The 22,237-nt window shown below is 37.9% G+C and overlaps 1 protein-coding gene across 1 annotated transcript in view; it reads right to left on the bottom strand.

Annotated features, from left to right (window-relative positions):
* Positions 1-16,066, bottom strand: part of ZNF385D (zinc finger protein 385D) — a 412,620-nt gene extending 396,554 nt beyond the window's left edge. The window contains exon 1 of the mRNA XM_050891944.1: positions 16,019-16,066. The gene's annotated coding sequence lies outside the window, so the exon portion shown is untranslated. The remainder of the gene's footprint in view (positions 1-16,018) is intronic.
* Between the last annotated feature and the right edge of the window lie 6,171 nt (positions 16,067-22,237).

Raw genomic sequence — 22,237 nt, 5'->3', positions numbered from 1 at the left:
ATTCTCAACAGTTAAATTAGTACTATACAGAGGAATGTTTTGAGCAGAAGGGTGAAGAAGAGAAAAATGGGGTAAGGATGACAGCAGTGCAAGGTTTTAACACAATGACAGCACTTCAAAACAATGGGTAGACAACCGAGGGACTCCAAGATGGTACTGTGCCATGTGGGAACTCGAAAGTGCCAAGTTCCGATAATCAATATAGACTCAGCTCTATATTATGGACAGTCAAACCTATTTCCTAAAACAAATTTTATTTCTAGACTGCTGTTCTCATCATTGCTATCCTTCTCCAAATTTCCGGCATCATTCTCAATTCTAGCTTTTATTCACGGAGTTAAAATATTTATATTTAATAAATAAATACAAAGACAAAAATACTGTCTCACCTTTTATCTGATTTAATATCTAGCATTTTTTCTGAATGTAGCACTGAAAAAGATAACTAAAAGTTTATTGAATAGGAGCAGTGCTGGGGAAAGCAGGTCATATTGTAATACCTAAAAGAAGAGGGGAAAAACCTTAAATATATGTATCATTTTGCTTGCTGCCCAAACAAAATGCATGTCTCAAGATGAAAAGGCTGAATAGTAACCATCTGATTCATTTCAAAAACATTTCTCTGCTATTTGATATGCTGTCAAAAGTAATTAAAAGTCTGCCTTGTTGTCTAGGTATAGACTTCTTAAATTTATATATATAATAAATAAGAAGTACATATATAATTTCAGAAGTTGTTAGGATACATATTTATACATGTATTTTACATGTAAGATATATGTATAGAAAGATAAGAAAATTCTGGAATTCTTCTCAGAAGGTAGCAATGCTTATGTATATAAGCCAAGGCTTTGAAGAGGGTCTGTCTTTGGGAACTACTATTCTACAGGAATACGGATCAGAACAGTTGAGAAACAAAATGTAAAACCACAAGTAAATAAAAGCTATTTCCCCTTTAGAAAACCTCAAAAGTCCTGTATGGACATTTGCAAGACTGGTTTTACAAAGCACAGGAAGTTTGGGAATTTTCCAATAAGATAGGAATAATAATAATAAATAGGCAGACAATTTTCAAGACAAGTGATCACAAGATTATCTATATGGTTAAGCACATTTTGCTGGGATGTAAACTTAAATCTTGGTCTCCTATAATATGGTGGGATCTATACTCTCCAGAATGAGTCAAGGGTCAGAAGGCAGTTTAAAATTAGAATTATTTCTTCCCCCATTTATCCCTATTTATTGTAAGGATGGTATTTTTTCTCAAACATTAGCTATTAAAAAAAAATATTGCTTCACATAAATGTTTATTAGCTGTATGTCTCGCTATAAATTGAAGTTTCAGCAAACTTGCAATTGTTTTCCCCTCAATTCTGTTCCATAACATTCAACATGAATTAATGGATGTTTCCCCAAATACTTTACAAAAGGAACCAAAAAAATTATTTGTTTTCCCTCATTTTATTAAAATAGATGTAGCTTAGTAGTGTTTTCTTTACACTAACTCCAACTACGATATGGTCCTTAGTTTCTCTTAATTTTCCCAGAATCAGATCTTACTGTAGCCAGGTGCTTTTTTCCCCCCATATGCATTTCCCATCCCGTTATGATGCGTAAGTATATTACATCTAGCACGGGGGGGGGGAAAGAAGTCACTGTTTTTCTCCAACGCTTTTATCTACCTTTCTTCTGTTTCCTTCTATAATATACTCTGCCACTATTTACAATATTTTAATCATCTCCTCATCATTTTATCTTTTTTTTCTTTGTAGATTTTTAAAAATTAATTTCTATTTACCTATCTTCATTTCATTTTTCCTACGTAAGTTAATTTTTTGGGGGTAAAACTCAAAGGCACTTCAGGCTCCATTATTACATGCAACATTTTGCCAGGGAAATAAAATACATACCTACCATCAAATAGCCATTAAAATAGCCCACATAATCAGCTTTCCTGAAGCACACTAACTTTTTCTTAATTTAATTAGTAATGGCTCGTCACTTTCACCACAGCTGCTCACTAAATTTGAGATTTGCTGAGAACATGGAGTTCAAAAATGTCAGCTTTCTCGTTAGGCACATAAAATTTATATTTTCTTAACTTTTACAATTATTAATTGTAAATCTGACATTTAAATTATTTATCTAAAAGCCCCAAATCAGAATTGAAGGCAAAATTGTATGAGGTGCTGTTCATGAACAACATTAGACACCTTCCAGAGAGCTGATTATGCAAATCCATACATGCACTTTAAAAATCATTCGGTTTTACCAAATGAACCAAAGAATCTCTTAAAACAGCTACATTCAAGATGTCTGAGAAAACTTTCAGAGAATTTTAAGTACATAAACGAACATAATGGAGCTAAAAAGGAAAACACTGATAGCAGTTCTAGGCACTCATACTCAAATAGCAGAGAAACAACTGCAAGTCTTGTCATAAAACTTAATTACAAACTTTAAAAAAAAAAAAAAAACAAACCTGAACATTTACAAATGCCAGGAGAAGCTTCTTCTACTCAAATATCAAGAAAGTCAAAGGCCTTTTAATAAAGTCAATCAAAATGGAATTTGGGGATAACTAACAGCAGAGTTATTTAATGAAATTACCAGGAAATCTCAGGAAGCATCCCAAAGGCATCTTGATGAAATGTATTTAAAAATGACTGAAATCTCAGCTGCCCAGAGATCGTGTTGGAGCAGGAAAGAGCTGAAATATTGAAAGAGAGCAAATCTTTACCACTATAATCCTGCTTCAAGCCATAGTTCAAGAACACTCACAGCCTTCCCTTTTTAGGGTGCCCTTGAACAGACAAGAGGAAACATGTTATTTGAGCAACGCTCTCCCATACCCAAGCAACAACTAGAGAGGATACTCTGGAAGATGTCATCTGTCACTGCTCATCTTCAGTCTCCATCAGACTTCTTAAATTTACCTCCTGCAACAACGTACCACAGTGGAGTACAGTAGGCAATAGGCTGAAGGCAGATATGAGAGGGTAGTGCTAAGCTGAATGGCCATGAAAGTGGGTGGCAGCTCGATGCAAACCTCCAGCAGCATCCAGCTCCCTCAGCCTCTGTCCAGGTCGATATGGGTCTCCAGAGGGGACACTGCAGTGCCCAGCAAGAGAGAAAAGCTGTTCAGTCCCCCCACATGGACATAACTGGACAGCTCTGTTGCTGTATTTCCAAGCTCTTATGTCAATTGGAAGAGGGAACCACCCAGTCTGACACAGGCTGAAGGAGCCCAGATAAGACAGGAGTTACACTGCATGGGCAAGATCATCTTGTGGGCTGCCCTGGACACCTCTGAATTCCTTGGAACGAGCAAGCTGCATGGCCAGAAAACACCATTACACAGGAGAAAGCCCTGTAGCAGGCCTATGCATTTGTTTTTTCCAGTTAGAACTAAAAAAACAACAGTAAATCTGCCACGTAACCATGATCATATTTTTATATAGGCACAGGCAAGAAAAGAGAGCAGACAAATATCTGGAAGTGCCAGAATTTTCCCATGCAATTACTTGGAAATATGTTGCAAATATATCCACTGCATTTATCAGTGATACAAATCCATATAGATATCCCTAATTACTCTAACATCACCTGAAACGAAGCGCTGGACCTAGAAGTTTGAAGGATTCGTCTTCTTGTGGTAAGTTGAGAGATTTGACATGCACATTAAGAATGCTGTCTTGACCTGGTTCCAGTTGCACTATCTCAAAACACCAATAGCTAAAACTTTTTAAAATAATTTTATTCCCCTCATCTTTTAACACCAGCCTTCAAATGACGACAGCACAGAAATGCAGAATAGCAGAAGCTTACAAGAGGCATTAAACACTCATATTTCTATGTCTACATGCTGCTACCATTTGGCAGTATCTATAAAAAAGCAAGGTTATTTATGATATTTGTAATAACATCTCCTTTTTGCCATTTATCTCAATTCCAGTGCTTCAATTTCTTCCTAGTAGTCAAGCAACTGAAAAATCAATCCACCTGCATACAGTTTGATGATCCTAGCTCCATGTGGTGTGCTATGCAGAGACATTTAAGAGTCGATACTCTCCAGCCAAAGAAAGCAACTGGTCAGCACTTCATACAATACAGCCATTACCCATGGTACAGCCTGTGATAAATGATGCCGTCTTTCTGTACCTCTAGAGGCAGGTGTTGATTGCTGAGGGCTTCCATACAGTTAGTCTCCACTTCAGCCTAGGTGCAGAAAGCTCACCAAAGCTACTGAAAGGAAAAGCTTGAAAGAAGGCCACTATACAGAAGTCAATTTTTTTGATAGCTCCTTGGCTTTTAGCAGAGTATCATGGATGAAATTAATAATTATATTCATCACTTAGGTCTATTTTCAGAGTTTGGTTTCTCAGGTTACTAGATGTCACTCAAGATCTCGGTAATTTAGCGCCTTGTTCCACTTCCTTAGAGGGGGTTTAACACCTTTGGTGTAAGTCAACATTAATGCTATAGCACTATTCACTACATGTTGAAATCTAATGCGCTTTATTTGCTCTAATTATGAAGTCATTACTAGCATGCAGAAAGGCATGTAATCGATTAGAAACAACATACTTCTCCATAAATAACGTACTTGAGAAGCATGCCTTAGATGGTAACCCAGTAACATGCTATTTAAAAAAGAAAAGTTTATTAGTCTGTGAATTAAAGCCTATCTCAGAAAAAACAGATTCAGAGTGTTAAATGGATACAACTCAAGAAGTCAAAATATCTAAAGCAATAAATTCCAGGTATTCTGTGCAAGGAAACATTTATCAATGTATAATTTAGCCATGATAAAGAACAACCATTTTCAGATCTCCCTGGCTTTTGCTAAAGGTCAGACTGACGAGGCCAAAATATTTCAATCCTGTGATTGCACACCATCAGCAAGTCCACACTTCCAAGTCAGCAATAGCATGCAGCCTCACTACAGAGGACCAAACCAGAGTGAATTGTTTCTTATCTTTATTCTGTTGGAAGATTAAGTTGTCTAGGGTTTTTAGTAGAAAAAAAATAATTCCCTTGCCCCACACCTAGCAAGTACTGTGGCGGACTGGTGAAGCAACAGTGAGACAGACCTCAGGCTCTCCCAGTTTTTCCCTACATGGCTGCCTTGTCCCCACGAAGTGGAGAACAGCTCCAGGTCTTCACTCTATGCTGAGGGCCACAGTCTGAGGATGATCTAGCTCCCTTATTCCCCAAATGTGACGCTATTGAAAAGCAAGTCAATCCCAGGCTAGCCAATTAAAAGAAAGTTTCAATTGCCATGATGATACAGGTGCCTGAACTGTGCTGTGCTTCCCCTTTCCTCTGCATTACAATAAAATGCCATCTCTTTTCAGAAACTCCCAGGAGCTTCTGAGGTCTACCTGCTTGCTAATGGGCCATCTTAAGGATGAATGTAGCTGAATACAATTGTACATATTTTAATAGCAAATGTTAATCTAATTACTGTGAATCACAGTTCAGGGCTAGATTCAACCACAGTTTGAATCTACCATCTCCCTCACATGCACTTGCCTCAGAATGAGCCACTCCAAATTAATATTTAAAAACAGAACATTCAGCTTGGCAACCTTTACAACCTGATTTGCACTCACTTGTCACTGTAAACAGAATATTTTAATGCTGCAGTTCAGTTTGTTAAAAATTAGCAAAGGCACATTAAAAGGTCTTCTCCCCAATATAAAATTTCCTATGAATGAAGCTCAACTTCAAAAGTGTTCACACAAAATCACAGAAACATTATTCTGCGTGTAAATTTTAAGCATCACCAATAAAAATAATGGTTATCAAAGGAAGTATTTATAACTGCTGTCATTCTTTGTCTCATCTGTTTTACATTAGATTGCCTCAGAAAGATAAAAGCATCCTCATCACCTCTCCCAAAGGAAAATGGAGCAACCAATGCTGCATATTAAGGCACCCAAGAATAAAAAAGGTGGCTTTAAAAAAGCCTCATTTATCCTAGAACTAAGCAGCGTACAAAACATTCACGTAGGCCTTGCTTCAAATTCAAGAGCTATCCACTCAGCCACAACAGACAGCTGGGCTGCAGATGAGGAAGGAGATGGTGGGACCTATAGCCTACGCCCTGAGTGGACACAGCGTAGCCTACATAACGCTACCATAAAGATCGTGTTAATTCATCTCAGAAAAGTCACTATCAGTCGGATTCCTGTTTAAATAGAAGGGACTTGGTCTGGAGAGAAATTATCGCTGGCAGCTGCTTCAGGCACAAACTCCTGCAGCTTTAGACCAGGCTGGGTAATAAACTCCCAGACTTTCAAGCAGCTCTGTCAAGATGCACTTTACAAATCAATAAGAACCCCCGCTACCTATCTATTAGTCTGAGAGGACTTATCTGAGCACGCAGCATCCTGTTTCTTCTATCCCAGCCTGTGAACACAAGTAATCACTGAAACCTGAAGCATCAGAAAGAAGGGGGCAGTTTTGGCAGATTTTTCCACATATATCTTTCTTCACTGATGAACCATCTCAGCCCTTTTTTTGTTCTGTTCCTTCTCTCTACAAAAACATAATTAGTCCCCCGTTTATTTACAGTCAGTCTATGTGCCGAGGAAGGGCTGCAGGCGACCGCAGCAGCTTCAGCAGCTCTCAGTCCCAATCAGGCAGTATTCCCACTCTGAGGTCCTTGTGCAGCCTCTCCAGTACCACCCAGTGACTGCTGGGTATGCCTAGATCAGACAAACTAGGCCACAAGCTGATTTGGGAGCCCCAGATTTAACTTCTTCCCTGCCTTCAGAGGACTAAGATCTACAGCTCCAGCTAATCCAAAGGACTGTGTTTTCCTCCTTTTTCAATCCATCTGTTTAAATAAGGCCTGCTAGGTTTGTTTTAATGCTGCTTCCCCCCCCCCCTTTTTTTGCCTGAAAGTCAAACACAAATGAAAAATAACTATAAATCAGAAGCCGTAACACACCAGATCAAGGATTTCACAGAATCACAGAATGGTTGAGGTTAGAAGGCACCTCTGGAGGTCATCTGGTCCAAACTCCCTGCTCAAGCAGGGCCACCTACAGCCAGTTGCCCAGGACCATGTCCAGGCGGCTTCTGAATACCTCTAAGGATGGAGACTCCACAACCTCCCTGGCCAACCTGTGCCAGTGCTTGGTCATCCTCACAGCAAAAAAGTGTTTCCTGATGTTCAAAGGGAACCTCCTGTGTTTCAGTTTGTGTCCATTGTCTCTGGTCCTGTCACTGGGCACCACTGAAAAGAGCCTGGCTCCATCTTCTTTACACCCTTTAGGTGTTTATACACACTGATAAGATCCCCCTCGAGCATTCTCTTCTCCAGGCTGAGCAGTCCCAGCTCTCCCAGTCTTCCCTCATAGGAGAGATGCTTGTCAGTCAGTAAAACACCCCACATCCAAGAAGGCTCCCTGAAAAAAGTGACCTTGTACTATCCTGTTTAATACATACTGTGGCATCAAAGTTTGACAATGCAAGACTGTGATACTGGGACAACAGGAGAAGCTCTGTGGTTCTGGCACGACCAGTGCCAGCTTGGAGGAACCAAACAACAGAGATATAAAAATAAAATAAAAAAAGAACAATACAGTGTAAATTAGGAACAGTACTTTCCACTGAGGGAGTTTGTTAAAGATCAACGTTATTCTTTACTCATCAGTACAGTCATTTTCAGGATTTGCCGGAGCTGCACTGCATACAGCTCTCCAGCATGTTTCCATTGGATGATAAGGTGGCTGGAGTGCTCTCAATAGCTCAGCAAGGGACAGGTGAGGAGGGAGGGTGTCCCAACAAGGCCAGGTTTCTCACAGCCCCTAGGAGCCCGCCCCGGCATGCCCAGCTCATTCAGAAGCACACAGGTTCAAAGATCACAGCTAAGCACAAAGAACATGGCTCACATCACTGCCTGCAACAGAACTTTTGCCGTATTTTACCTTCAGTTCAACACAACCAATGCTGCATTTTAAAGCTCTGTAAAAATCGATCCACAAAGATTTGTAAGTAATTAATTGACTTTTTTCAATTTACTGCATCAGGAGAAATTTCACATAGCCTTCACTGTATTTGTTCAATTGTTTGAACATTAATAAAAACAATCACAGGAGTTCCATACGTAAGGACCCAGGAAAGTGTTTTCGTATTCATACATTCCTTTTCACATAAAAAAGGTAAAATCTTTGATGGAATATTGTTAAATATTGCATGCAGAAGTCCTTAATGTTTAAAACCAGTAACTTATTTAGATTTCATTTTTATTTAAAGGCTTCTGACAATGTTAACAGTTGAAATAATGCAAACAGACCATCCTCTTGGAGTCATTTTCCTTCCTGTGTTCCCATATACCCTCTAAGTGAGATACTTGACAAGGGACAAGTCATATGTAAATTTATTTTGCAGTTTGGGATTGTGCTAAATAATTACTAACAAAAATGTATTATTTAGCTCCAGGCTATCTCGCTGCATTAGAATTAAATGGCAACTATTTGCTCTTTCAGTGGTGGCAAGAACCACTAGGCTGATGTCAGCATCATTTTGAATGCCATTATCGCAGTCCCTGGCTCTTTAGAAGGAGCAGGCAGATTTATTCACAACGTAGTGAAAGTCTCACATTTCTTTGAGCATGACACCATAGGAAATATCTTTCTTATTCTAGATAACCAGGCATATATTAGTATTGTTAAAAGCTATCCCTTTATTAAGAAGGCTGCTTGACATTCCCATTTCTATGGGAAAATTCATTATCACATACTATTTGAGCACCAGTAGGCAACTGTGCATATTTACTGTGAAGGAAATACCAGAAAGCAGAATACTCTTTTGAGTGCTTGCCAAAGAGCCATGTGACACATGCCCAGATCTGGTTTTAAGGGTTGTGGGTTTTTAAATTCAGGTTTTTTTGCAGAAATACCAGTGAAAGAGTAACAAGAGACTGCACAAGTCTGAATCCCAGCTGTTATGCTCTTTGGAAAGATACCAGAAACGTCAGCACCCTACACTCCTACTGACAGGCAGAATAGGCTGAAGAAATATGAGGACTGAACCACAGGACTGTTTGTTTTTCATGGTTAGTGACACTGCAGTTAAAAGGTACGGGACTTGCCACACTGCAGGCAATACTGAATCACACTGGGAATATCCTCTCCGCGTCTTTCCTTCCAAGGAAAAAGTGCCTGCAGCCTCAGCCATTTGGGCAGAATCTTTCCACAATATCCTACTCCATCTGTGAGTATTAATGCCACAATCTGGCCATAAATTGGTAGTTTCTAAGGCTAATTGAGCATATATAAAGAAACACACTCCCCTGTCTCTGTCTTAACTGATGCCATCCTCTTTTTTTCTGTCTTTGTTCATGGTGGTATTTAAGATGGAAATATTGTAACAATGCATTCAAAACACATTGCAAACTAAATATTCATGAAGTCAAACAAATACACCCAGAGGAATATCCTCTTATGGATTCATAGCAAAGGGGTGTTTGCTTTCAATGCTTGGCAATATACTTTTTCCACAAGCAAAACACTGCTCAGCCAGCCCTTGATGCAGACTTGGCTTAGCCACAGTCTCTCTCCCCTCTTTCCCTAGGTGTATCTTGACACAGACTGATCCTGAAAGCCCTTTGGCCTAACTGTCATAAAACCAAAGCACCCAATTTTTGCTCTAACATAAGGATGTAATCCTTTATGGACACTGAGGCAAAAAATAATCGAAGTTCATGAATCTGAACACCATCTTAGCAAAGTCTTCCTCAGTTACAGAGCAGAACAAGATCAGGTTCCTTCTGGAAATTTCATTAATAGTTTTGTCATGCCTTTCTACCTCTGTCCTATTCAACTTAGGAGGGTTATCTCACTCTAAAATAGAGAATGAAATACAAATACTCCCAGACTTCTTGAATCTTAGTTCAAGGTAAAATTTAGACTCACCTTTCTATCTAGACACATACTATCAAAAGGTAGGAAAAAAACTGAGGGCTGTTCAATGATCATCAAATACTAAAATGTATCCTTGTATTCTGCATGCCCATTCCCTAGAGAAGGCCTGCAAACAGCATAATATTTAACTTGAATTACTTCAGGCAGATGCAGCTGAAGACTACCACTACTTCAGAACTGATGTTCCTACATTTTTAAATGATGTTTTTCCATCATCCACAGGCCAAATTCATACTGGCTTTTAGAAGGTGGCATACAAAAACCAATAATCACAATATTTATCGTTCAGCTCCGAGGCTTTTTACTGTTTTGATAAATACATGGTCAGCATGTGTTGGTTTTTAGTCAAATACAGATTAAAAGCACATTTTTTGCTACTGCTGATATTAAATCTACTTGAAGCAGATGGGGATGATACATCCATTCCCCTACTCATTATATAAAGACAAACAAAGGGAACACATTCTCAGAGCTAGATATCATTGCCATCCCGATTATGCCTTCAGCCTCATTCTTATTTGGACCAATATTCAGCTAGTTACCACTGCAAATATTACCAGGCAATGGACAAGTGAAGAGATGGAGCCATCTAAGAGCTGAAGGCACAAATTGTTTAAGTAGAAATTAAATATTAAATAATAATTAAAATGCTATTTCATGTTTTTAAAGTTGAACCAAAAAGCTATTAATGTAATAAAGTTTATTAAATTCTCTATTTTAACAAGTTCTCTAACAAAAGCATGCAATTTGGTCTCTTATGTCTTCAGTAGATGGCTCATCTGACTTCGGTTTCATTAACGTATACAACGTTATAAATGGGAAGCATATAGACAGCATAGCTTACTCCCTAGTTTATTTCCCTGTCTGGATTTAAACACAGTCATTATGGCCTAGCAGAGATATCCCTACAGATTTGTAACACACAGAAAGCATTACTAATGAATAAAGCTGCATATAAAGCAGCGAATTCTAACTTTTAATATGTTTAGAAGGGCTCAAGTACATCTCCTCTTGCCATCCATTTTAATAGAGTCCAGGCTAGTAACGCACCTTCAGCATCAGCAAATGAGCAAACATAAATGAAACAACTTATGTACAACGAAAGCAGTGGCAAAGCACTGTCCACTTCTCACCAGGAAAATGACAAACATGAAGAGAAAGAACAACAAAGAAAGCAAGTTTTGACAACTTCATTAGGAGAGTTTTACAACCAACAGAAAAAGGAAACACTAGATGGCCAGCAAAGGCTTCTCCTGTGAAGATAAGAGAAACAGTCCCAATACTCCAAGTAGCAGTGCCTGTCAACAGTGCAAAGAAAAAGCCCTACACCACTGGTGACAATATTTCACGTATTGCCACCTTCTCAGTGATACCTGTCATGAAGTAAAACTAAATACTAAAAACAAGATTTTCCACAGTCAGGATATGTTTAAAAAAAAAAAAAAAAAACAACAAAAAACCCAACCCTACAAAAGGGAAATCCCACTGAAATCCCAAGAGTGAGAACAGAAGTAATCAGCTGAGCAGTGGGGACATTGCTTTCTCACTTTCACTCTTGACTAGGTAAAAGAGCTCTTGACTAGGAAAAGCAGCAGGCACCAGGGACATAAGTTCAAGTGTAGCCTGTAACAGCAAGTCCTGCAGCATCTGCTTCTGAGCTTTCTCTCCTCTCTGGTACTCTTGGAGAGGCTGCAGCTGCCTCGGACTTAACGCTGCTTCAAACTGGCAGTAGTAAGCAGATGCTCCTACCTCCCCACCCTCAAAGATGGTTGTAACTTTAAGTCAAAAACCTTAAATGTATGTCACATTTTACTTTCTTCAGTGATTACTATATTACTAATCAAATTGAGAAGCTGATTAGCAAATTGAATATGTGATTAGCTCCTTCCATGATGCAAAGAATTAGATATTAATCAAAGCTCATAGAAGATAAGCACCACCATCCTCACACTCAAACCAAGCACCTGCATTTCACAAGGGGAAAAATAATGATTATTAAAACCAATGAATTGTAGCTATTTGATTAGTTCCAGGCACTTTTTTCTCATCTAATCAAGGTAATTATACAATAAATCTTTGAAAATATATGCTGTATTTAACAAAGCAGGCCTCATACATTCGTGTTCCAAGACTGTTCCCTCACTGCTCCTCCAGCTAGCTAATACCCTCTTCTGTAGGATGACCTACTACTATAAAATTCCATTCCAACAGCTGCTGTCTGCTTTACCGATATTGGTGTAAACAAGTCACTCGTGCTGTCATACCAACACCAAGTTTGTGCCACAGAAGATGGTTCATAAGGTTTTCAGTGGCTTAAAATATATATTTAAAAAAAATTAAAAGGAAAGGAAAAAAAAAAAGCATCTGCTGGTGTCAAGAGAATTTCTTGGCAGAACTCAGCAAGAGGACAGCTTTCAGCTGATTAGCTGTGCCCTCATAGTTAAAGAGTCATCACAGTCACTGGGAATTACTTCAAGCTGGTTTACAAGTTAGATTTATCAATAACAAATTTAAAATACATTCTACTCAGAGTGATCCCAATGCAGGGGTAGATTGTGTATGCCTAAATTAAAAAAAAAAAAACCAAAAGCAATTAAACTTGAGAAGTCAGTATCTGTCTACCTTAAACCTTTGTATTTCTGCAGTATTTTTATTCCATCAATGTTCTGAAAACTATAAACAAAGAATTTGGCTTTTTGTTTCTTAAATGCTTCCTAGTAAGCATACTCTAATGGTTTCCTGCTTGTCATATGATTTTTCAAAGAAAATTGTAGTTAGCTTTAACCACGTTATAAATTCCAAGGTATAAATTCTCACTCAGATAAGAATTAAAAATCTTAATTGATTCTTCTCTACCTACAGCCAGCAAATATATTTCAATCAACTTTATCATCCCCTGCATCAGCTATTGGATAAAACACAATAGCCATTGCCCAACTGCTGTCTCTCCTGCCAAAGAGATCAAAGGAATCCATTTAGGTCTCACTTAATGAGCTGAGCTATCCAAGAAAACAAACGTTAGTCTTCAAACTTGTCTGTCAGTTTCCACCAGTATTAAAGTCTGTGCCATTACACCATTTTCTTTTCCAATTTCTCTCTATTCTTTCTTTCCTCTTTATGCTAGCAAAACCTACACCCATTAAAATGTGATCACTCATCAATTTTCCCATACTGTCATAAGTGCATTTGTTTCTGAATGTCTCAAAGCATTACCGTGAGAATCTTTACAAAATATATCTTGACTAGACTCTATTAAATTGAGTGGTACAATCCTTTCCATCTTGAATAACCAAAAAAAAAAAAAAAAAAAAAAAAGGAAGATTCACCTAATACCACAACAAAAATCACCATATTTGTATTCAACTATGACAACATCATCAATAATTGAACACAAATCTGTTGACTTGCAAATGATATAATATACAGGGTCAGGAACTATGTTTCATACACAATTTTATACATGAGGAAGATGAAAAATTTCAGTCAAGATCACTGTCAGATTATCAGAACAGCAAACTTCTACATAGTCTTTAGGTGTTTCTCTAGGCACCAAATTATTACATTTTGCTTTTGAAAGAGAAACAGAAGTTTGGAAGCCTGTTGCAAAAAAAAAAAAAAAGAGAGAGAGAGAGAGAGAAAAAGGACACAGTGCCATCCAGATGGTGTCTATCAGTTTTTAAACATGTTACATATGTGATATCAAGATCTATAGCTAGCTATACACAGCCTGAGCATTGACTCAAGGAAAAGCATCCACATTTTTCAGTACCAAAATACAGAAGACTTTACTACTAGGACAGAATAAATGGCTCATCGCCCACTAGTGAAGAACAAGAATGCATACATGTAATTAATGTATGTCACAGAAAATACACTGTTACATAGGGATACAAATCTAGAACTCTTCAAATATAGTTATTATCAGAAATATTGCTATGGTATATAACCAGGCTGTAGCAGCTTTTGCATTTTGCTTTCCAAAATTTGCCTGGATTAGCTTCACTCCTAAAGCAAAATGCTGTGGGAGTGCTGCATGTAACAATTCTGAAGCAAACTGGAACAGCTGGTGAGATATTGCAATTCAAACTGACTGGAGGCGTTAAAAAAGTTCATGGGAAGCAGCAAATGCAAGATTTCTCCACTGTCTTGTGCTATTACACAACAGTCAAATAGAATTTCAGTATCTGCACTCATAAAACACAAGGACGTCTCCACTTAGTGCCGCAGAGCAGAAAACATGTTGGACTCTCTAAGAGGGTCCACAGCAGCTTACACACTTACTGATACTTCCCCAAACACTTAATGTACTTGGCCTGGCTTTGATGCAGTGCCTCCCAGATGTCCTGTTAAAAACTGTGAACTTCAGCATCCTTAAACCAGCTGCCCCTGCTGTGTAAAGTAGCCCAAATGTGGTTCCCATTCAAAACTGTGTCTTTTTTTGCTGTTGAACAGACTTCAGTGTATTATATAGCCTGCACTGTGTTGAGATGAAGAATGCTCAAGGAACACTGGATGACTGGTATCCCATTGGGGCTCCCAAGAAAACAAGTTTCCCACCTCAGGAGGCTACTCCTTAGAGAAAATTTTAAATAAATACATCTCAAAATTATTTCACAGCTGTGCAAGTACCTTAACTCTATGAACAAATTGAAAGACCAGAGCAGGCTTATAAGAGTAAAGCCTTGGTATCCAACTGTGCTATAAAAAGCAGGCTTTTGCTGTACTCTTCCCCTGGTGTTTTGGAGTTCAAACAATTACTACTACACATTTAAAAGACTTTCAGGACCCTTGGTTTATGTTGTTTTATGCTACTGTAAGAACATTTCGATAGGAGAATAGAAGACAATTAGCATGCCTCCTGATAGCGGTTTGAACTTTGTAGAGCTTCTGCCTGGTAATCTTGAACACCACATTTTTTTAAGTAAGGTACAATTTCCCCCCCCACTCCCTCCTTGCCAATGGAGAGAGCAACACACCTGTGGGGAGGAGATGTGGCCTCCTACTGCCTCTTTTTTCTCCTCTAATAAACAAAGGCTGTTAAACTTACAGCAGTTTGAACAGCCAGTCTGGATACCTGCTGGAGCTTACAGGATACATCCCTAGAAGCCCCAGGGTACATTTCTAATGGGCCACACAACCGCAAATCATCTTCCTAAATGTTTACTGAAGAGGTGCAGGTGACACAAAGGAAGAAAAACCAAAGTTGATTAAGTTGTGTCTTTGCACAACCTGCCCTCTGAAACTCACTTCATTCAGAGAAACACAAGCAGGTATCATTCCCATAATCATTCTTGTCACTCCTTGAGACCTGCATTTTGCTTTGCTACGCAGTCCTCACTGCTCCACTGCCTTTTTACTCATTTATTTATTTCCTAGAAAAATAGAGCTAGGTTTCTAATCCCCATGCTTGGAAGTAAAAGCAGTGCAGCACAGGGCAATGCAGACTTCAGAGCGTCGGGACAGCCTGCCACATGGTATAAATTGCTTCAGTTGTTTCACTATCTTACAAAGTCTAACACCTAAAGATAACAATGTAAATGTCAGCTCTGTTAACCTTAGTGCCAATCACTTCTGCAGAAACATCCAGCTAATAGTCTAATCCTAACACTCCCAAACTGTTTCCAAGAAGCCTATGTGCCAGAAACCCCTACTGCTTTCTTCCAAAAGCTCCACATTTACTCCTGTTAGTATCTAGGATGCATTTAGGTATTGTCAACAGAAAAACCTTCAACAACTCAAAGCCTGAAAATGAATGGGGAACATAAAATAGGATTCAATATCAAAATAGGTAACAGCACTAATGCCTGGCTTTATTCTCATTTTGCTTATTTAATTAAAAGCCTACAATTTAAAAAACAAAACAAAACAAAACAAAAAAAAACCCAAAAAACCACAAACCTGCTGCAACAGAATTTCCACTCTGCCAAACAATATGCTGCACAACCAAATTTTGCCACATACCTTAGATCCAGATTGCTCACCTTCATAAAAGTTCAGCTACACCAAAAGAACTGAAGTACCAAATTATCAAAACAAACATTTGTTTTATTTTTAGTGTAATTTAACAAGAAAATTAATACCTGGATAGAAGAGAGAGATCCAGTTGGAGTCTCCACTGAATGAAAAGTTGCAGACTGATGTCAGCTATTGTCAGCTCTTACTGGTGCAACTGCCAGGACCCCAAGTGCACCTGCATAGGCAATAATTGCCCTGAAGAGCCTAACCCTACCTGCTGCCCCCCCGCCCCCGTTCCCCAGCATGAAGATAAGCCTAGTAAATGAGGCTTTCAAATACAAAAGAATGTCTGAGAACAAATCTAAATTCTTCCACAGTTTCCGCAGCCATGAAATAAAAAATTAAAGAAGCCTTTGTTGAGACAAAAAAATAAGATATAGAAAATAGTAATGCTTTTTTTCCCCTTAATTATCTGTGCAAGCAAATTTTCCAAGGAAAAATATTTCTTCTAAAGCATACTACTTGCAAGTGCAGGACATAAAATTATACACATTCAAATACTAGCACTTCGCTTACATGCACCTACAACTTATCTTTTCCTCTTGGTACAAACACACATGTGTTTAGATGCATCAGGATTCCAACATGCAGACCCTATTTAATACTAAAGAATCATATTGATACATCAAGATCACTGCACTGGGAAAAGTCCAGGTAATTTGCAAACTCATACATTTACTGTGTATCAGAATATCATAAACCCCTCTGATTGCAAGTGACATTTTATATTAGGAAAAATGCATAATAGGGTGGATGTCCAGTATTTGAAATGGGTGTTCTAAATAGCTCTGGCTCGCTTTTCATCCCACCTCGACCAACAACACGCCTACGTGCTGAGACAGAGAGAAAAGGCAATGGGTAAGGGAATGCTCCTAAATGCTGGTTTATTCCCTACCAGAAGGGCTAAGTATTAATGATGCATAAATGTTTCCAGAAAAAAATCTTAAAAGCTTGGAGGCCATATGTTATCATCACGGCTACACTATGGAACGGAAATATGGCTTTATTTCTGTGTTTACAGGAGTAACAGCAGACTCCACACCTAATTAAGGTTTTATTAGTATTTTCTCATATTACAAAATCTGTCTAAGAAGATATCTCCTAAGCCTAAGCCTCTCAACAGAAGTTACAGTAGTACTTCTCTATGTCCATATATCCCTGTTTATCACCAGCATAATTATAAATATACATACCTACCATTTTCTGGCACTGAAAAGTCTTCGAATTGTGTCTTAAGTGTCACTCAGCTTGAAACTACAATGTTCATGACAGAGAAAGCTCAAGTAGTCTCTTCATGTGATTAGCCCCCAACTGTCACCCAGTGAAGTAATAATTCATCCCAAAGCCCAGGGGGCTGAGAGAAAAACAGTAAGGAAGAGGAAAGGCTCAAGTGACTTCAGTGGGAGAATAAACTGCGGCTACTTCTTGTTCAACTACTAGCTTTATTTCAGGTTTGAATCTGACCATTTATCAATGAGCTTCAACAATGCTAAGAGAAAAAGAAAACATCAAATTGGGGACAAAATAAAATTAACTGTATCTGTCTAAAAATAAATCATAAAGAATCCCCAGTCCTTTCTATTGTATTCAATTAATTCAAACTAAAAAAAAAAAAAAAAAAACAACAAAAAACAAAATCCAAAACAAAAAAAACACCCCACACTCTAAAATAAAGATACAGTAGACATCAGTCTGTCCATTCAGGGGAAATGGAACTGCTGTGAATTATGAAGATTCTGACTCCATCACAAGTTCTACAATATTTAGTGCTTACAATTACAATTTAATATTTACTTAAAATCTATTTTTCATCATGTTTTCTTAAGATCACTGAAATCTGCAGGTCTTGGGTAAATTAAAGATTCCCAAGTCACCTGGGCATGATTGCAAGCGTAGCCTTGTTCACAGAGCTTGAAGTTTGAACTGAAGAGAGAAGGCCTTACCTTGTATTACCCAAGAAAATGGTTAGGTTTTATTGTTTATCTATCTGCTTCACCACATGTAACTGAAATTTGCTTGGTTGTTTTCAAGCTAATGAATAAAATAAAGTTTATTAAGATGTTACTAATTAAAAAAAAGCATTTGAGAAGGAAGGATATTATTATTTTCTTCTTCCCCAAGTAACTCTCATGCCCAAATGGCATCAATGCGTTCATGCAATCTGACGAGTGACGGTACTGCCAAAACCTTCTGGTAGAGTAAGCTCTCACACGCTAGCAGACACCGAGAGCAGAGGATGTCTGTGTGCCCACTGGCAGCAACACACACAGGGAGCTCATCCAGAAGCAAAAGCCTACAGGCCACAGCAGCACAAATAGCTATGTGACAGCTATGTGGAGAGCTGCAACTTTCCAAAGATCTCAGCTAACATCGGCTGGAAACCCACAGTGCAGCCTCACTATACAGCAGCAGGCTGCCAGTTAAATCGGTCTGAGATGAGAGAGACAGAATGAGAACAAAATACAGAAGAGAAAGGAGAACGCGCTCTGAACTCTTTGTATATAAAAATAAAATTGGGAAAAATGTTCACTGTTCCAAGAGAAAATGAAGAGATGAAATAATCAGTTATGATAAATGAAACAGCACCAGGCAAACCTCTTTATCCCTTTGAAATATCATGGGATGTGGTGAGATCAGAGTAGTGCTATGCCAAGAGAAAATAAGCAGCATGAGTTGTTCACATCACACACTCGCAGTGGGCCACGTGCCACAGAGAGGCAACACACTGTGTGTGTGCACGCATGTATGCAAACATTTGGTCCACAATCACCTACAGTAGAAATCTGGCACATATGCAATTTTCTCTGTGCATGGACATGAAAGGAAAATCTCTCTCCTCTTCTCTGGGCCATAGTATTGCCACAGGGACTTTAGCAACCTTAATTAGTCATCCAGCTTGCACGTCATTTGAAAAAAAACTTTTAAAACTTGCAAGTGTTTTATAAGAAAGCCTCTGATTTAATAACCCAAATAAAGCCTGGCTATTAATTCAAGGCCAAATTATATAAGTGAGTGTAATTAATCTAAACTGTGACAATGGATTTGAGTGCTTATCTGTTTCCATTTTTGTGCCTTCCACAAATGCTAACAAAATGCAAATAGAAAATAGAGTACAACAGAACATCACACAACACTGGAATTGGGGGCAGCACAAGTTGTCCCGTTAATTGACTTGGAAAATATTTCAAGAGAGGTGAGCAAGTACTGTATTACTTCCAGGTTTCTCTCTTTAGCGCTCATCCAAAGCCCATTATAAAAAGGGAATTTTTCTTTTGGCTTCAGTGATCTTTAGATCTGGTTACTTTTCACTGCTCAGTCACACACAGTCAAAAGACTAGAGAGATCATTTGACTTTTTTGACTTGAGTGCCAACAAGTCATCTTTGCTTAATTTTCTGCAATCAATCAATCAGAAAATCATTTCTCTAATCACTTATTAACATCTTATCATTAAACAGCTATTTGCAATTAATATTTTTACAGGACAGAGGGAGACAATACTAATTTACAAATGTAATGAACAAAACCCTTGCTCACAAAGAGGTGATGAGAGCAACAACTTGTGCAGCCTGAAAAATGACTTGGCCTTTAACCGTAAGCTTCATGGGCCTTGAAGTTGTCCCAATGGACTAGGTTATCTTCACTTTGCTAACCAATTGCTGAGGAATACACATGCAAAATCTTAGCTGTGGATCTTTGAGTGCCTCCTTAGTCACTGCAGAACTAACTGAATTTCAAAACAAATCCATGGCCAACTGCCCAGTTACCATGAAATGCTTTTATGCAGGGTGTGGAATTTTAATGAATTTAAACCCGGCTACGTTGAACAGAGAGGCACTGTCACCAAACTAATCCCTTTCCAGTGCGTTTACTGACTCAAAGATAGTTTATCTCACTTGACCTTCCTGGGGAAGGTGAATAAATAACAAACATAAATGGAAGGACAGTTTTAAAGAATCACATGCTATGCTGTCTATGGACGTTGTATCTCAAGCATGATTATTTTCTAGTTCATTTAATCTAAATGTTATAACTAGCAATAGACCATCTAAAACATTTACTTTTTATTTCAATGAAAGAGTGAATATGAGACCATAAGATTTAAATCCCTCCCTCCCAAGAATTTCTATAAAATAACAGTAATTCAAACTGTAACACCTATTACACTGGCATATAAGAAAAGTGGATAAACAAGCATTCTTGTGACAAGATTATCCTATCTCCCAATTCAGATATAAACCAAAAAACAACAGTTTTCCAAGACAAATGTGCAAGTACAAAATAATACATTACTGTAAATCAGAGAAAAAAACATGCTAAACACAGACAGCGTTAATAACCCTATATTAAATTGTAGAGTCACAGGAAACAGAATTTTTGATCTTGCATTCCATCAACTTCCAAATACAATAGCTCTGGCAGATTAAAATCTCTGGTTTCCTAAAGGTTATCAGCTAAATCATATACACAAATTTATCAGTTAAATCTTTTCTACCTCTTACCAAAGATACAAGAAAATTTGCAACTTTCTAAATTACACGGGTTTCTGTTTGGGACTAAATTTGCAGATCAACTTATACCATTAGCCAGGTCCATACTATGTACAAATTGCATAGTGCATACACAGATAGCATGTGTGTTTGGAGGCCAAAACATTTAATTTCTGTACTTGAAAAGTGTGTGAACTTAAAGGTATTCAAAATAATTTCATAATTATATGTAGCTCAGGTAAAATGTTTAGAAAAGGTATAATAGTTTTATGGCACTCTTAAAACATCTAATACTTATTCACTAAAAATACTTATAATTGCTACTGCCTCTTACTACTACTCTATGGATGAACTTGCATTATTAGGAAAGCAAGTCTAGAAATTGAATAATTTGCAACTAAAATATCTTGAATCTCTGCAATGTTTCCAAAAGTACATCATATTTAGTCTGATTTATTGCTTGCCTGTCTTTCTCTCCTTCTGTGATGGTACTTACCTACCACATCTTTAGTTCTTGCTTTGTTATTACAAGAAAGTACATTCCAACAATATCCAGGAAAACAGGCACATTTTTTTTCCAGAACAACGCACAGCTTAAATGCATAGCTTTTGCAAACAGATGTTAATACACAGTATAGAAAGTTCAGCAACCATTAGTAGATCTTAACACACATTTTCTTTCTTTCCCTTTGAAAATTAATTTATCAAAATTTTAATCTCCACAAGTGTCTTCTTGAGACTCCAGGTAAAAACATCATATGCAGGGAGGTGTGAACAGGTCTTTTTTTGAAACCTATTAAAACAGAGCTTTAGTTCATTTAATCAAGTTTAGAAACTGGAGATACCCTGGAGTACTGCATTTGAAAAAAATCTGTCTACAACAATAATTACAAAATATATTCCAAGTTGTGTAAAAGTTCTTTGAACTTCATTTTAATGTTAGTATCAAAAGTTGTTGGGTTTTATTTTTTAAAGAGAGAGAAAAAGAGAACTGCCACATTTAAATGTCAGACCAAGAAGAGGTTAGTTAAAACACTCCACTACAGAAATTCAAATGTAATTCAGTTTTGGAAAGCATACAAAAGTCTCAAAAGATTAATAATGGGAGGTTAAGTGCACCATTTTTCACTCCAAATTATATGTCAGCCATATAAAGCAAACAATATTGGTATGTGAAGTCCACTGTAATAGAGTATTAAAGAGTCAGACACAAAGTGCAACTAATTCAGACAGTAAAATTGCTGTTTTAATGGCATTTTGTTCTGCATACAGATTATCAAATATCAGCATCCTAATCCCAAATCCCTGAGAGTAATTAGTTCTAATAATTAGTTATACTTAAATTTGCACACCTGAATAGCGTCACAGAGATCAGTGGGCCTTCCCCCCCATTTTGGTTTTGGTAAACCATCGGGTCCTGACTGTATCCTGGAGATCTGGGCATAAACACTGCTCCAGAATCAGTCATTTTTGAAGGGAAAAGTGGGAACAGGAACTAGATGGATTTTGACAGGGTTAAAGCTTTGTTTTTCTTCCCCCATTTTGTTCCTACAATAGGATAAGTAATAAAAGAACATAATTATCTTTTGCTCGTGCCTATTTCCCTCTACTGCAGAGGAAGCCTAGTTGGCTAGTTTGACCCACACGCTGAAGTTTTAACTGTGTCAAGGGTGGATGAAATTAATCTCTCCCTAACTCATCTGTCTTCACAACCTTCAAAAACCTTTACAACCTCCAACTACTGACCAGGTGAGACAAGGACAAGCAATAAGAGTGTGTTAGAAACAGCTGAAGT

Source organism: Gymnogyps californianus, chromosome 2 (genome assembly GCF_018139145.2).
Source record: "Gymnogyps californianus isolate 813 chromosome 2, ASM1813914v2, whole genome shotgun sequence".
Classification (NCBI taxonomy): Eukaryota; Metazoa; Chordata; class Aves; order Accipitriformes; family Cathartidae; genus Gymnogyps; species Gymnogyps californianus.
This window is presented reverse-complemented; position numbering and strand designations above follow the sequence as displayed.